A 16,437-nucleotide genomic window follows, 5' to 3' on the forward strand; every position below is an offset into this window, starting at 1 on the left:
ACCTGTAGTGTCTGTGTACCTGTAGTGTCTGTTGTCCCTGTAGTGTCTGTTGTCCTGTAGTGTCTGTTGTCCTGTAGTGTCTGTGTACCTGTAGTGTCTGTTGTCCTGTAGTGTCTGTGTACCTGTAGTGTCTGTTGTCCTGTAGTGTCTGTGTACCTGTAGTGTCTGTTGTCCTGTAGTGTCTGTTGTCCCTGTAGTATCTGTAGTCCTGTAGTGTCTGTTGTCCTGTAGTGTCTGTTGTCCTGTAGTGTCTGTGTACCTGTAGTGTCTGTTGTCCTGTAGTGTCTGTGTACCTGCAGTGTCTGTGTACCTGTAGTGTCTGTTGTCCTGTAGTGTCTGTTGTCCTGTAGTGTCTGTTGTCCTGTAGTGTCTGTTGTCCTGTAGTGTCTGTGTACCTGTAGTGTCTGTGTACCTGTAGTGTCTGTTGTCCTGTAGTGTCTGTGTACCTGTAGTGTCTGTTGTCCTGTAGTGTCTGTTGTCCTGTAGTGTCTGTGTACCTGCAGTGTCTGTTGTCCTGTAGTGTCTGTTGTCCTGCAGTGTCTTTTGTCCTGTAGTGTCTGTGTACCCGCAGTGTCTGTTGTCCTGTAGTGTCTGTGTACCTGTAGTGTCTGTTGTCCTGTAGTGTCTGTTGTCCTGTAGTGTCTGTGTACCTGCAGTGTCTGTGTACCTGCAGTGTCTGTTGTCCTGCAGTGTCTGTTGTCCTGTAGTGTCTGTTGTCCTGTAGTGTCTGTTGTCCTGTAGTGTCTGTTGTCCTGCAGTGTCTGTTGTCCTGCAGTGTCTGTTGTCCTGTAGTGTCTGTGTACCTGCAGTGTCTGTTGTCCTGTAGTGTCTGTTGTCCTGTAGTGTCTGTGTACCTGCAGTGTCTGTTGTCCTGCAGTGTCTGTTGTCCTGCAGTGTCTGTTGTCCTGTAGTGTCTGTTGTCCTGTAGTGTATGTTGTCCTGTAGTGTCTTGTCCTGTAGTGTCTGTGTACCTCCAGTGTCTGTTGTCCTGTAGTGTCTGTTGTCCTGTAGTGTCTTTTGTCCTGTAGTGTCTGTTGTCCTGTAGTGTCTGTTGTCCCGTAGTGTCTGTTGTCCCGTAGTGTCTGTTGTCCTGTAGTGTCTGTTGTCCTGTAGTGTCTGTTGTCCTGTAGTGTCTGTGTACCTGTAGTGTCTGTTGTCCTGTAGTGTCTGTTGTCCTGTAGTGTCTGTTGTCCTTTAGTGTCTGTGTACCTGTAGTATCTGTTGTCCTGTAGTGTCTGTTGTCCTGTAGTGTCTGTTGTCCTGTAGTGTCTGTTGTCCTGCAGTGTCTGTTGTCCAGTAGTGTCTGTGTACCTGCAGTGTCTGTTGTCCTGTAGTGTCTGTTGTCCTGTGGTGTCTGTTGTCCTGTAGTGTCTGTTGTCCTGTAGTGTCTGTTGTCCTGTAGTGTCTGTGTACCTGCAGTGTCTGTTGTCCTGTAGTGTCTGTTGTCCTGTAGTGTATGTTGTCCTGTAGTGTCTGTGTACCTGCAGTGTCTGTTGTCCATTAGTGTCTGTTGTCCTGTAGTGTCTGTTGTCCTGCAGTGTCTGTTGTCCTGCAGTGTCTGTTGTCCTGTAGTGTCTGTGTACCTGTAGTGTCTGTTGTCCCTTAGTGTCTGTTGTCCTGTAGTGTCTGTTGTCCTGTAGTGTCTGTAGTGTCTGTTGTCCTGTAGTGTCTGTTGTCCTGTAGTGTCTGTTGTCCTGTTGTGTATGTGTACCTGTAGTGTCTGTTGTCCTGTAGTGTCTGTGTACCTGTAGTGTCTGTTGTCCTGTAGTGTCTGTTGTCCTGTAGTGTCTGTTGTCCTGTAGTGTCTGTGTACCTGTAGTGTCTGTGTACCTGTAGTGTCTGTTGTCCTGTAGAGTCTGTTGTCCTGTCTGTTGTCCTGTAGTGTCTGTTGTCCTGTAGTGTCTGTTGTCCTGTAGTGTCTGTTGTCCTGTAGAGTATGTTGTCCTGTGGTGTCTGTGTACCTGCAGTGTCTGTTGTCCCTGTAGTGTCTGTTGTCCTGCAGTGTCTGTTGTCCTGTAGTGTCTGTTGTCCTGTAGTGTCTGTTGTCCTGTAGTGTCTGTGTACCTGTAGTGTCTGTGTACCTGTAGTGTCTGTTGTCCTGTAGTGTCTGTTGTCCTGTAGTGTCTGTGTACCTGCAGTGTCTGTTGTCCATTAGTGTCTGTTGTCCTGTAGTGTCTGTTGTCCTGCAGTGTCTGTTGTCCTGCAGTGTCTGTTGTCCTGTAGTGTCTGTGTACCTGTAGTGTCTGTTGTCCTGTAGTGTCTGTTGTCCTGTAGTGTCTGTAGTGTCTGTTGTCCTGTAGTGTCTGTTGTCCTGTAGTGTCTGTTGTCCTGTAGTGTATGTGTACCTGTAGTGTCTGTTGTCCTGTAGTGTCTGTGTACCTGTAGTGTCTGTTGTCCTGTAGTGTCTGTTGTCCTGTAGTGTCTGTTGTCCTGTAGTGTCTGTGTACCTGTAGTGTCTGTGTACCTGTAGTGTCTGTTGTCCTGTAGAGTCTGTTGTCCTGTCTGTTGTCCTGTAGTGTCTGTTGTCCTGTAGTGTCTGTTGTCCTGTAGTGTCTGTTGTCCTGTAGTGTCTGTTGTCCTGTAGTGTCTGTTGTCCTGTGGTGTCTGTGTACCTGCAGTGTCTGTTGTCCCTGTAGTGTCTGTTGTCCTGCAGTGTCTGTTGTCCTGTAGTGTCTGTTGTCCTGTAGTGTCTGTTGTCCTGTAGTGTCTGTTGTCCTGTAGTGTCTGTGTACCTGTAGTGTCTGTGTACCTGTAGTGTCTGTTGTCCTGTAGTGTCTGTTGTCCTGTAGTGTCTGTGTACCTGTAGTGTCTGTTGTCCTGTAGTGTCTGTGTACCTGTAGTGTCTGTGTACCTGTAGTGTCTGTTGTCCTGTAGTGTCTGTTGTCCTGTAGTGTCTGTGTACCTGCTGTGTCTGTGTGTGATGTGTCTGTCCTGGTCCAGGTGTCTGTATGAAGGGAACTCTGATTGGAGGAATCTCTCCATCACCATGGTGAACCTCTGCACACACACCAAGCAACCTGTAGACACACACACACACACACATAAAACACACACATTATAAACACACACACACAAACATTATAAACACACACACACACACACACAAACATTATAAAACACACACACACACACACACATTATAAACACACACACGTCTCACCTATCCAAGCAGTGTTGTTGGCAGCTCTCTGACCACCCGAGTGGTCATCGCCGGTCTCCACGGCAACACAGGTCACGGCGCCGGTCCGGTCTCTCAGGCGGAGTGTGTGTGAGGGTGTGTGTGTTCCGGGGAGCTCCAGCACTCCGACCAGCAGCAGGGGCCGTGGCTGACTGTCCTGCCCCAGAGAGAGGCCTACGGACCAGGCTACAGATGGGTTCAACTGAGCCTGAGTCAGGGAACTACCACAGGCTGGGAGGAGAGAGGGGAGAGACAGGGACGACCAGCACTCTCTCTCCATAACACACACACATTCTGACACTGACACGTACTCACACACTGGAGAACTACCACAGTACTGGGAGAGAGAGAGAGAGGAGAGAGAGAGAGAGAGTGAGGTCATGCTCAACATGAGCTCCTGATTTATTTCAGTTTTTTTGTTTTTAGAATGAGATAAACACTCGAATCTAAAAATAATTCAAGGCAAGAAGTGATGAACAACAACTCTATTAAATCAGAATAGAAAAAAAAGTAACTTTGCGCCTCAAATTAAGAAGTTGACTCTCACTAGCTAGCTACACAACAAAAACCTAGCCAGCAGGCTAACAAGCCAGCCAGAAAATTGAGCTAGGACAAACCTAGCAAGGGGAGTTAATACAACTACATCAAACGACCAAACTGAGTGAGTATATCAAAAAGAAGCACGGACTCCAACTTTAAACATATCTTCTGTTTTTGTGTGTGAAGATCTTTCACTCCTTTTGCTGGTTTTTGAGCTAAACAGGAGCTAGCTAGCAACAGCAGCAGACAAACAAAACTGGTTGCCATAGCAACGGTGCAGCAGAACAGAGCAGCAGCAGCAGCAGTAGTAGCAGAGCCCACAGGCACCATGTCCCCACTCCCCCTCAGCGCTGAGTCCATTCTCTACCCTCCAGAGGCCAAAAATGACACAACAAGGAAAGCTTTTAAACAGAATATACTAAAGGGGAGGCCAGAAACCCTTTTCACAGACCTCTACAAAAACGGTGATGTGAGTAATCTCATCTTTCTCACTGACCAGCCAAATGCATGGCGCTCAGCAGTCTGCTCTCACTACCCATCCGTAAAGAAAGAGGGAATCTGTAATGGGTGGAAGCTGAAAGTGAAAGAGACAGATGACCCTGACAGCACCATGATAACAATCAACCTCTACAAGACTGGGACTGTCATGGTGCAAGGTAACCTTAGGCTGTTTGAAACAGACTTTCAGACCATTAAGGAGAGAGCAGAGAGAGAGAAGGACACCACCAGTGACATGCCCTCCCACAAGACAAACTCCACCAGCACCACCCTCACCCCCACTATCCCCACCCAAAAAGGCACATCCAGCACCTCTCTTCCCACCATAGTGGAGGACACGCCACAGGAGGAGAGCGACCCCCTCAGTGCAGAGCAGGCTCAGGCCCTCCTCACCACCATAGCTGCCATGAGGGATCAGTTCACCACACTGGAGGGAGAGGTGGTCCTGCTCAGGGAGAGTGTGAGAAAACAGCAACCAGACATCCACACCTTAGAGGAGCTCCTAACCAAGGTGCGGACAGAGCAGGACAGCAGCCTTGCAACACAGTTGAAAGAAGTTCAGCAAGAGAGAGACGGACTCAAGAGAGAGCTGGCTGATCTAACAGAGGAGGTGAGAGAGCTCCAAAAAGATAGGCAGAGCAGTAATAACGAGCTGACCACACTAAGAGAGGAGCTGCAGGAGAGAAAGAGAACAGAAGACAGACTGCAGGAGCAGCTAGATCACCACTCTATGACCTGCCATCACACAGCAGAGGAGCCCACCTCAACCAGCCAGGCCTCCCCAGCCCTGCCGGCTGCATGCCTCCCCCCCAGCCCCCAGAACAGCCTCCCACTGACAGCGGCACCGGCACAGACCAGCCACACCCCAGCTCCAACACCCACCAGCCCCAACTCTACCCCCTCCAGTCCAGAAGAAACACTGGCTGAGATTGTCCTGTTGATGGACTCAAATGGGAAGTTTGTTCAGGAGAATAAACTTTTCCCTAGACACAAAACGAGAAAGGTGTGGTGCCCAACAACGCAGAGTGCCATGGCGCTGCTTGATAAGGCCCAGCTTGGGTCGCCAAGCCACATAATCATACACACCGGAAGCAACGACCTGCGTGCTCAGCAGGAGAGGGTGGCGACTTCACTACGGGGAGTGATTGAGAAGGCCTCCGCAATCTTCCCCAACTCAAGGATCGTGGTGTCAACCCTTCTACAGAGGAAGGACTTCCACCCTGCCACAATCCAAAGAATAAACGCCAGCCTCTCCCGGGACTGTGCCCTGCGACCCAATGTACACCTGGCCCACCATCCCACCCTCGATCTGGACTGTCTCTATGACCATGTTCACCTGTACAGGGAGACAGTCCCCATCCTTGCTAAGACTCTCAAGGACGTCGCTTTAAACCGCATCCCGACCTCTCCACCCAGGAACAGCGGAGCAATCTCCACCCCCCCGAGATCACCGAGACAACACCCCGGATCAGTACCCTGGACCCCCCAGCCACAGCCACAGCACCACCAGCCTCAATGCCCACCACATCCAGCGCAGCACAGACCACCCCAGCCCAGCTTCAGACCCACCCAGACGAGGCCTAACACCCCCCTCCCCCCCACCACAGACCCACACCTGGAGGAGCCACAGCCCGGCAGACAGAGCTATGCACAAGCTGTGAGAGGAGCAACTGGTCCAGCTCCCACCAACGAAATGAGTGACATCAAACAAATGCTGAATCTACTATGCTCACATGTGATAGGCCGAGGGTCATGGTAAGATGAGCACAAGAACTCCACCATCCTCACACTACATCCACCCAAGTGGCATGACACAAATACTATCTTAAATGATAAACAAATTACATTTGCATAATAAGAGTTTACCTTAATTGAAAAATCCTATTTTAATAGTTCTTGTTGGATTGTGAGTGTTTATCTCATTTTGAATGTAAAGAAAAAACAGTTATGAAGTCTTTTTACGTTGCATGTTGGAATTTACAAGGCTTGAAGTCCTCTGCTTTTGGGCTAAAGAGCAGAAACCCAGACTTCCTTAAAGAAATTGATGATGTTGATATTGTAGTACTACAGGAAACATGGTGCAGAGGTGATGTTTCCACTGGCTGTCCACTAGGTTATAGCGAGATAATCGTACCATCCACCAAATTAAAAGGAATCACACAGGGCAGAGACTCAGGGGGAATGCTAATATGGTATAAATCTGAACTAACTAATTCAATCGAATTGATCAAAACAGGAGAATTCTTTATCTGGCTAAAAATCAACAAGGAGGCTATCTTAACAGATAACAACGTCTTCCTCTGTGCCACATACATTCCCCCCTCAGAGTCACCCTACTTCAATGAAGAGAGTTTCTCCATTCTAGAGGGGGAGATTAGTCAATTTCAGGCCCAAGGCAATGTGCTGGTCTGTGGAGATCTGAATGCTAGAACAGCAGAAGAACTAGACACTATTAACAGTCATGGGGACAAACACCTACCGGGAAGCAACAACCTTTCCCTCCCCACATACCCCCCTAGAAACAACTATGACAAAGTGAAAAACAAAAATGGAGTACAGCTCCTGAAGCTCTGTCGAACACTGGGTCTGTACATAGTCAATGGTAGGTTAAGAGGGGACTCTTTTGGTAGGTACACCTACAGCTCATCCCTTGGCAGCAGTACTGTAGACTACTTCATCACAGACCTTAACCCAGAGTCTCTCAGAGCCTTCACAGTCAGCCCACTAACACCTCTCTCTGACCACAGTAAAATCACAGTGTATCTGAAAAGAGCAGAACCCAACCATGAAGCATCACGGCCCAATAAATTACATGGTACTAAACAGACCTATAGATGGAGTGCAAACAGTACAGAAATCTACCAAAAAGCAATTAGTAGCCAAAAAATACAATCTCTCCTGGACAACTTTTTAGCATTAACATTCTCCTACACCAATGAAGGTATAAATTTGGCCGTTTGGAACATAAACTTTATATTTGACAAATTAGCCTCCTTGGCTAATCTTAAGAAACATAAGAGCAAACCAAAAATAATAGATCATGAAAAATGGTTTGATAATGATTGCAAAAATCTAAGAAAGTCATTGAGAAATATATCTAATCATAAACACAGAGACCCAGACAACAAAAATATACGTCTTCAATATGGGGAAACACTGAAGCAATACAAACACACCCTAAGAACAAAAAAGGAACAGCACATTAGAAATCAGCTGGATGTGATTGAGGAATCCATAGAATCAAACCACTTCTGGGAGAATTGGAATAAATTAAACAAACCTCATAATGAGGAATTGGCTATCCAAAATGGGGATATGTGGAGAAATCACTTTGCAAACCTCTACAGCAATATAACAAAGAGCCCAGAACAACAAGATATACAAGAAAAATTACAAATCCTTGAATCAGCAGTCAAAGACTATCAGAATCCTGTGGATACCCCAATTACAGAACAAGAATTATTGGAAAAACTTTGCACTCTCCAACCCAAAAAGGCCTGTGGTGCTGATGGTATTTTAAATGAAATGATCAAATATACAGACCACAAATTCAAATTGGCTATACTCAAACTCTTCAACATTATCCTAACTGCAGGTATTTTCCCCGATATTTGGAACCAAGGATTGATCACACCAATTTATAAAAATGGAGACAAATTTGACCCAAATAATTACAGAGGAATTTGCGTTAACAGCAACTTGGGGAAAATTCTCTGCAGTATCATAAACAGCAGACTACATAATTTCCTTGATGAACACAACGTCCTAAGCAGAAGCCAGATTGGATTTGTAAAAAATTATCGTACAACAGACCACATTTACACCCTCCAGACTCTAATTGACAAACAAGTAAATCAAAACAAAGGCAAAATCTACTCGTGTTTTGTAGACTTCAAGAAAGCATTTGATTCAATTTGGCACGAAGGTCTTTTTTACAAACTAATAGAAAGTGGTATTGGAGAGAAAACATATGATGTTATTAAATCAATGTACACTAAAAACAAATGTGCGATTAAAATCGGCAACAAGCAAACAGACTTCTTCTCTCAGGGACGTGGAGTGAAACAGGGCTGCCCAATAAGTCCAACACTATTTAACATCTACATTAACGAATTGGCAAAAACATTAGAAGAATCGTCAGCACCTGGTCTCACCCTACACAACACTGAAATCAAGTGTCTGCTGTACGCAGATGACCTGCTGCTACTGTCTCCCACTAAGGAGGGGTTACAGCAGCATCTAGATCATCTGCACAGATTCTGTCAGACCTGGGCCCTGACCGTTAATCTAAAAAAAACGAATATAATGATATTCCAAAAAAGGTCAGGAAATCAGGATGACAAATATAAATTCTATTTGGACACAGTTCTATTAGAACACACCAAAAATTACACATATCTAGGACTAAATATCAGCAACACAGGTAGCTTTCACATGGCTGTGAATGAGCTGAGAGACAAAGCAAGAAGAGCATTCTATGCCATTAAAAGGAATATTAAAATCGAAATTCCAATTAGAATCTGGCTCAAAATTTTCCAATCAGTTATAGAACCAATTGCTCTATATGGCAGCGAAGTATGGGGTCCGCTCTCTAATATTGAATTTACCAAATGGGACAAACATCCAATCGAAATACTGCATGCAGAGTTTTGCAAGACTGTATTGCAAGTGCAAAGAAAAACTCCAAATAACGCATGTAGAGCAGAATTGGGCCAATACCCCCTCCTTATTCGAATAGAAAAAAGAGCCATTAAATTTTACAACCATCTAAAAACAAGTGACCCCAAAACATTCCATCACACAGCTCTACTATGTCAAGAGATGAAACAAGAGAAGAGTCCCCTCAGCCAGCTGGTTCTGAGGCTCAGTTCACTAACCAAAACCAACCTCATAGAGCCTCAGGACAGCACTCAGAAAATCTGGCCCAACCAAATCATCACGAAGCAAAAAGAAAAATATATCACCTATTGGAAAGACACCACAAAAAATCAAAGTAAACTTCAATGCTATTTGGCTCTAAACAGACAGTACATGGTGGCAGACTATCTGACCACTGTGACTGATAGAAAACTGAGAAAAACACTGACTAGGTACAGACTCAGTGAGCACAGTCTGGCTATAGAGACCGGTCGTCACAGGCAAACCTGGCTGCCCAGAGAGGACAGGCTGTGCTCACTCTGCCCCCGGGGAGAGGTAGAGACAGAGCTGCATTTCCTATTACACTGTGACAAATACTCAGACCTAAGAGAATCTTTCTTTCCCAAAATTATCATTCAGTACAACGAATTTGAAACTATAAAAGAGGAAGAAAAAATCAAATATTTATTGGGTGAAAAGCCAAAATGTGCAATTTTGGCAGCCAAATATGTGTCCTCCTGCCACAACCTGAGGGACAGCCAGTGAAAAGTGTAATGTAATGTCAATAATATTTCCTGTTTTGTTTTGGCTTTCATAGCATGTAATGTGTCTTCTCAGTCATGTTGAGATTGGCCGACTACTATTGCTTTAATGTATTGTTATTCTCATTAATATTGTTGTTGTAGTTGCTGTTAATGGTAACCCCATTTCCACTACTACTATTATTATTGCTGTTGGTCCCACCATTTTTGTTATATGTATACTTTGACAATGTAAGTAATTTTACTTGCCATGTCAATAAAGTCTATTGAATTGAATTGAATTGAATTGAGAGAGAGAGAGAGAGAGAGAGAGAGAGAGAGAGAGAGAGAGAGAGAGAGAGAGAGAGAGAGAGAGGAGAGAGAGAGAGGAGAGAGAGAGAGAGAGAGAGGAGAGAGAGAGTCACATGAAAGTCACACATACGCCCGGGCCGTGAGCAGGCAAACTGGCCCAACCCCCACTCTTACACTAGCCCAAGCCAATGGCATGTACCAGATGCTCAGCAGGCTCTGCTCACACTTACTGGCCTGAGGCCAAACCACACAACTAACAACATTAGACACTTTATGGAACACAAAGCCTTCACTATTTCATCCTGGAATATCCAAGGCCTGAGGTCATCTGCCTTTGGCCTAAAGAGCAGGAACCTGGACTTCACCAAAGAAATTACAAATACAGACATTGTCATCCTACAAGAAACATGGTATAGAGGAGACGGACCCACTGGTTGCCCTCTAGGTTACAGAGAGCTGGTAGTCCCATCCACCAAACTACCAGGTGTGAAACAGGGAAGGGACTCAGGGGGTATGCTAATTTGGTATAGAGCAGACCTAACTCACTCTATTAAATTAATCAAAACATGAACATTTTACATTTGGCTAGAAATTCAAAAGGAATTTATCTCAACAGAGAAAATTGTCCTCCTGTGTGCTACCTATATCCCCCCACTAGAATCCCCATACTTTAAGACAGCTTCTCCATCCTGGATGGGGAAATCAATCACTTCCAGGCCCAGGGACATGTACTAGTCTGTGGCGACCTAAATGCCAGAACTGGACAAGAACCTGACACCCTCAGCACACAGGGGGACAAACACCTACCTGGAGGTGACAGCATTCCCTCCCCCATATGCCCCCCTAGGCACAACTACGACAACATAACCAACAAAAACGGGTCACAACTCCTGCAGCTCTGTCGCACGCTGGGTCTGTACATAGTCAATGGTAGGCTTGGAGGGGACTCCTATGGTAGGTACACTTATAGCTCATCTCTTGGCAGTAGTACTGTAGACTACTTTATCACTGACCTCAACCCAGAGTCTCTCAGAGCGTTCACAGTCAGCCCACTGACACCCCTATCAGACCACAGCAAAATCACAGTCTACTTGAACAGAGCAATACTCAATCATGAGGCATCAAAGCCAAAGGAACTGAATAATATTAAGAAATGCTACAGATGGAAGGAAAGTAGTGTAGAAACCTACCAAAAAACAATTAGGCAACAACAAATTCAATCCCTTTTAGACAACTTCCTGGACAAAACGTTTCACTGCAGAGAAGAATTGGAGAAAATCCCTACAGGTGTGCCAGGCTTGTAGCGTCATACCCAAGAAGACTTGATTCTGTAATCGCTGCCAAAGGTGCTTCAACAAAGTACTGAGTAAAGGGTCTGAATACTTATCCAAATGTGATATCAGTTTTTTATTTGTAATACATTTGCAAAAATGTATAAAAACCTGTTTTTGCTTTGTCATTATGGGGTATTGTGTGTAGATTGATGAGGGAAAATAAAACTATTTAATCCATTTTAGAATAAGGCTGTAACGTAACAAAATGTGGGAAAAGTCAAGGGGTCTGAATACTTTCCGAAGGCACAGTATATCAACGAATTGGCGAGGGCACTAGAACAGTCTGCAGCACCCGGCCTCACACTACTAGAATCTGAAGTCAAATGTCTACTGTTTGCTGATGATCTGGTGCTTCTGTCCCCAACCAAGGAGGGCCTACAGCAGCACCTAGATCTTCTGCACGGGTTCTGTCAGACCTGGGCCCTGACAGTAAATCTCAGTAAGACAAAAATAATGGTGTTCCAAAAAAGGTCCAGTTGCCAGGACCACAAATACAAATTCCATCTAGACACCGTTGCCCTAGAGCACACAAAAAACTATACATACCTCTGCCTAAACATCAGTGCCACAGGTAACTTCCACAAAGCTGTGAACGATCTGAGACACAAGGCAAGAAGTGCCTTCTACGCCATCAAAAGGAACATAAAATTTGACATACCAATTAGGATCTGGCAAAAAATAATTGAATCAGTTATAGAACCCATAATGCATGCAGAGCAGAAATAGGCCAATACCCGCTAATGATCAAAATCCAGAAAAGAGCCGTTAAATTCTACAACCACCTAAAAGGAAGCGATTCCCAAACCTTCCATAACAAAGCAATCACCTACAGAGAGATGAACCTGGAGAAGAGTCCCCTAAGTAAGCTGGTCCTGGGGCTCTGTTCACAAACACAAACAGACCCCACAGAGCCCCAGGACAGCAACACAATTAGACCCAACCAAATCATGAGAAAATAAAAAGATAATTACTTTACACATTGGAAAGAATTAACAAAAAAACAGAGCAACTAGAATGCTATTTGGCTCTAAACATAGAGTACACAGTGGCAGAATAACTGACCACTGTGACTGACCCAAACTTAAGGAAAGCTTTGACTATGTACAGACTCAGTGAGCATAGCCTTGCTATTGAGAAACGCCGCCGTAGGCAGACCTGGCTCTCAAGAGAAGACTAGGCTATGTGCACACTGCCCACAAATGAGGTGGAAACTGAGTTGCACTTCCTACCTCCTGCCAAATGTATGACCATATTAGAGACACATATTTCCCTCAGATTACAGCGATTCACAAAGAATTAAAAAACAAATCCAATTTTGATAAACTCCCTTATCTATTGTGTGAAATACCACAGTGTGCCATCACAGCAGCAAGACTTGTGACCTGTTGCCACAAGAAAAAGGGCAACCAGTGAAGAACAAACACCATTGGAAATACAACCCATATTTATGTTTATTTATTTTCCCTTTTGTACCTTACTATTTGCACATTATTACAACACTGTATATAGACATAATATGACACTTGAAATGTCTTTATTCTTTTGGAACTTCTGAGTGTAATGTTTACTGTTCATATTTATTGTTTATTATCTACTTCACTTGCTTTGGCAATGTTAACATAAGTTTCCCATGCCAATAAGCCCTTAATTGAAATTGATAGTGAGAGAGGAGAGACACAGAGAGAAATCTGAGTCAACAATATGATTTGAAACTGTAAAGTAGTGTGTTTGTACCTCAGTGAGGGGACAGTGGTGCGGCTCCTGGAGCATCTCTCTGTAGATGTCCCTCATCCCCCCCCCTCCTCCTCCCTTCTCCGACGTTACCACACAGTCAAGCAGCCTCCTGGCCACCCACACACGCGTTCCTCTTTCACCCAGTGAGGGACCAGTCTGAGAGAGAGAGGAAGATGAACAGAGAGAGAGAGAGAGACTGTGCAGTTTGAGTTCTCAGAGTGGTGAGTCTAATCTCAAAGTGAAGCATGCTGAATAACCACTCCCCATTGGAAAGATCCTTGAGATGGAGGAGTTGACACCCGTCTCCTACCTCCCAGTCTCCTCCCTCCCAGTCTCGAACCTCCCTCCCTCCCTCCCCGTCTCCTACCTCCCGGTCTCGACCCTCCCTCCTCCCTCCCTCCCTCCCACCCAGTCTCCTCCCTCCCTCCAGTCTCCTCCCTCCCTCCCAGTCTCCTCCTCCTCCTCCCAGTCTCCTCCCTCCCTCCCAGTCTCCTCCCTCCCTGTCTCGAACCTCCCTCCCTCCTCCCTCCCTCCCAGTCTCCTACCTCCCTGTCTCGACCCTCCCTCCTCCCTCCCTCCCTCCCTTCCAGTCTCCTCCCTCCATCCCTCCTCCCTCCCTCCCAGTCTCCTCCCTCCCTCCCAGTCTCCTCCCTCCCTCCCAGTCTCCTCCCTCCCTGTCTCGAACCTCCTCCCTCTCCCTCCCTCCAGTCTCCTACCTCCCTGTCTCGACCCTCCCTCCTCCCTCCCTCCCTCCTCCCAGTCTCCTACCTCCCTGTCTCGAACCTCCCTCCTCCCAGTCTCCTACCTCCCTGTCTCGAACCTCCCTCCTCCCAGTCTCCTCCCTCCCTCCCTCCTCCCTCCCAGTCTCCTCCCTCCTCCCTCCCTCCCAGTCTCCTCCCTCCCAGTCTCCTCCCTCCTCCTCCCTCCCTCCCAGTCTCCTCCCTCCCAGTCTTCCTCCCTCCTTCCCTCCTCCCTCCCAGTCTCCTCCCTCCCTCCCTCCCTCCCAGTCTCCTCCTCCCTCCCTCCTCCCTCCCTCCCAGTCTCCTCCCCTCCCAGTCTCCTCCCCTCCCTCCCAGTCTCCTCCCTCCAGGTCTCCTACCTCCCTATCTCGACCCTCCCCTCCTCCCTCCCTCCCTCCCTCCCAGTCTCCTCCCTCCCAGTCTCCTCCCTCCCTCCTCCCTCCCTCCCAGTCTCCTCCCTCCCTCCTCCCTCCCTCCCAGTCTCCCTCCCTCCCAGTCTCCTCCCTCCCTCCTCCCTCCCTCCCAGTCTCCTTCCTCCCAGTCTCCTCCCTCCTTTCCTCCTCCCTCCCAGTCTCCTCCCTCCCTCCCAGTCTCCTCCCTCCCAGTCTCCTCCCTCCCAGTCTCCTCCCTCCCTCCCTCCCAGTCTCCTCCCTCCCTCCCTCCTCCCTCCCAGTCTCCTCCCTCCCAGTCTCCTCCCTCCCCCCTCCCAGTCTCCTCCCTCCCTCCCAGTCTCCTCCCTCCCTCCCAGTCTCCTCCCTCCCAGTCTCCTACCTCCCTCCCTCCCAGTCTCCTCCCTCCCTCCTCCCTCCCTCCTCCCTCCCAGTCTCCTCCCTCCCTCCCTCCCTCCCAGTCTCCTCCCTCCCAGTCTCCTCCCTCCCTCCCAGTCTCCTCCCTCCCAGTCTCCTCCCTCCCAGTCTCCTACCTGTCTCTTAGAGCTCCGCAGCAGTGACAGAGCCACAGGTACTGAGACACACCCAGATTCCTCTCCAGCAGTAGCCGCGGCAGCGAGGCGTCGCTAGGGCCGTCGACCTCTGACCCCAGGCGGCTAAAGGAAGTGACACGCAGACTGGAGCGTAGACACACGCAGAGCATGCTCGGTAGGGAGTGGGGAGAGGGGCGGTACAGGAAATGGACATCATGGAGTTCTACCTCCGCCCCCGGACGCAGGCCACACCTCCACAGCGGCTGATAGGCCAAACACAGGCCCACCTTCCCGTCAATCACATAGAGCCCTGCTGCCGCACTCAGCACACTGGTCAGTACACCCTATCAGGGAGAAGGGGGGAACCTTGACATCCAGGTGTATAGATGTTAACTTATATGAACAAACAAAAAACAAATTAGTCTCACCTTGTAGCTGATTACTTTAGAGTGTTTGGTCCTCAGGTCTGTGTCCGTCCCATCTACCCGTCTCTCTCTGTCTGGAGATGAGACCCAGTCCTACTGCTGTCAGAGAGCTGTCCATCTACCCGTCTCTCTCTGTCTGGGAGATGAGACCCAGTCCTACTGCTGTCAGCCAGCTGTCCATCTACCTGTCTCTCTCTGTCTGGGAGATGAGACCCAGTCCTACTGCTGTCAGCCAGCTGTCCATCTACCTGTCTCTCTCTGTCTGGGAGATGAGACCAGTCCTACTGCTGTCAGACAGCTGTCCATCTACCTGTCTCTCTCTGTCTGGGAGATGAGACCCAGTCCTACTGCTGTCAGACAGCTGTCCATCTACCTGTCTCTCTCTGTCTGGGAGATGAGACCCAGTCCCACTGCTGTCAGACAGCTGTCCATCTACTGTCTCTCTCTGTCTGGGAGATGAGACCCAGTCCTACTGCTGTCAGCCAGCTGTCCATCTACCTGTCTCTCTCTGTCTGGGAGATGAGACCCAGTCCTACTGCTGTCAGACAGCTGTCCAGCTACCTGTCTCTCTCTGTCTGGGAGATGAGACCCAGTCCTACTGCCTGTCAGCCAGCTGTCCATCTACCTGTCTCTCTCTGTCTGGGAGATGAGACCCAGTCCTACTGCTGTCAGACAGCTGTCCAGCTACCTGTCTCTCTCTGTCTGGGAGATGAGACCCAGTCCCACTGCTGTCAGAGAGCTGTCCATTCTACCCCCAGAGTTTGTGAGTCTACATCTGGGGTGTGAATGTCCAGTGTGGGTGAATCAGACAGGTCCTGGATCAGTGTGTCAGGTAGCAAGCTGAGAGAGGACTGACTCGTCACACACAGAACCCTGTTCCCAGACCAGCCCCGCAGTGCACACACACGCAGCCCCGACACACACACCCTCCCTCCCAACACACACACATCGCTGCCACCACAGACAGCACGGCTCCTGAGAGAGAGAGAGAGAGAGAGAGAGAGAGAGAGACAGAGAGAGAGAGAGAGAGAGACAGAGAGAGAGAGAGAGAGAGAGAGACAGAGAGAGAGAGAGAGAGAGAGACAGAGAGAGAGAGAGACAGAGAGAGAGAGAGAGAGACAGAGAGAGAGAGAGAGAGAGAGAGAGAGACAGAGAGAGAGAGAGAGAGAGAGACAGAGAGAGAGAGAGAGAGAGAGAGAGAGACAGAGACAGAGAGAGAGAGAGAGAGAGAGATGGAGAGAGGTTAAATTGATGTTACCCACACACACATTCTCCTCACTGTGACCAGTAATGGTAGTGTCTCTCCTCACTGTGACCAGTAATGGTAGTGTGTCTCTCCTCACTGTGACCAGTAATGGTAGTGTGTCTCCTCACTG

General features: G+C 47.9%; 1 pseudogene across 1 annotated transcript in view; it reads right to left on the bottom strand.

Annotated features, from left to right (window-relative positions):
* The window catches only part of LOC311116380 (CST complex subunit CTC1-like), a 16,348-nt pseudogene extending 1,213 nt beyond the window's left edge, over positions 1-15,135 (bottom strand). The window contains exons 1-5 of the transcript XR_014615470.1: positions 15,065-15,135; positions 14,637-14,980; positions 12,975-13,083; positions 3,161-3,515; positions 2,903-3,017 (exon numbers count right to left, since the gene is read on the bottom strand). The product of XR_014615470.1 is annotated as a CST complex subunit CTC1-like (transcript). The remainder of the gene's footprint in view (positions 1-2,902; positions 3,018-3,160; positions 3,516-12,974; positions 13,084-14,636; positions 14,981-15,064) is intronic.
* Positions 15,136-16,437: the final 1,302 nt, after the last annotated feature.

Source organism: Coregonus lavaretus (genome assembly GCF_964263955.1).
Source record: "Coregonus lavaretus genome assembly, contig: HAP1_SCAFFOLD_8790, whole genome shotgun sequence".
Classification (NCBI taxonomy): Eukaryota; Metazoa; Chordata; class Actinopteri; order Salmoniformes; family Salmonidae; genus Coregonus; species Coregonus lavaretus.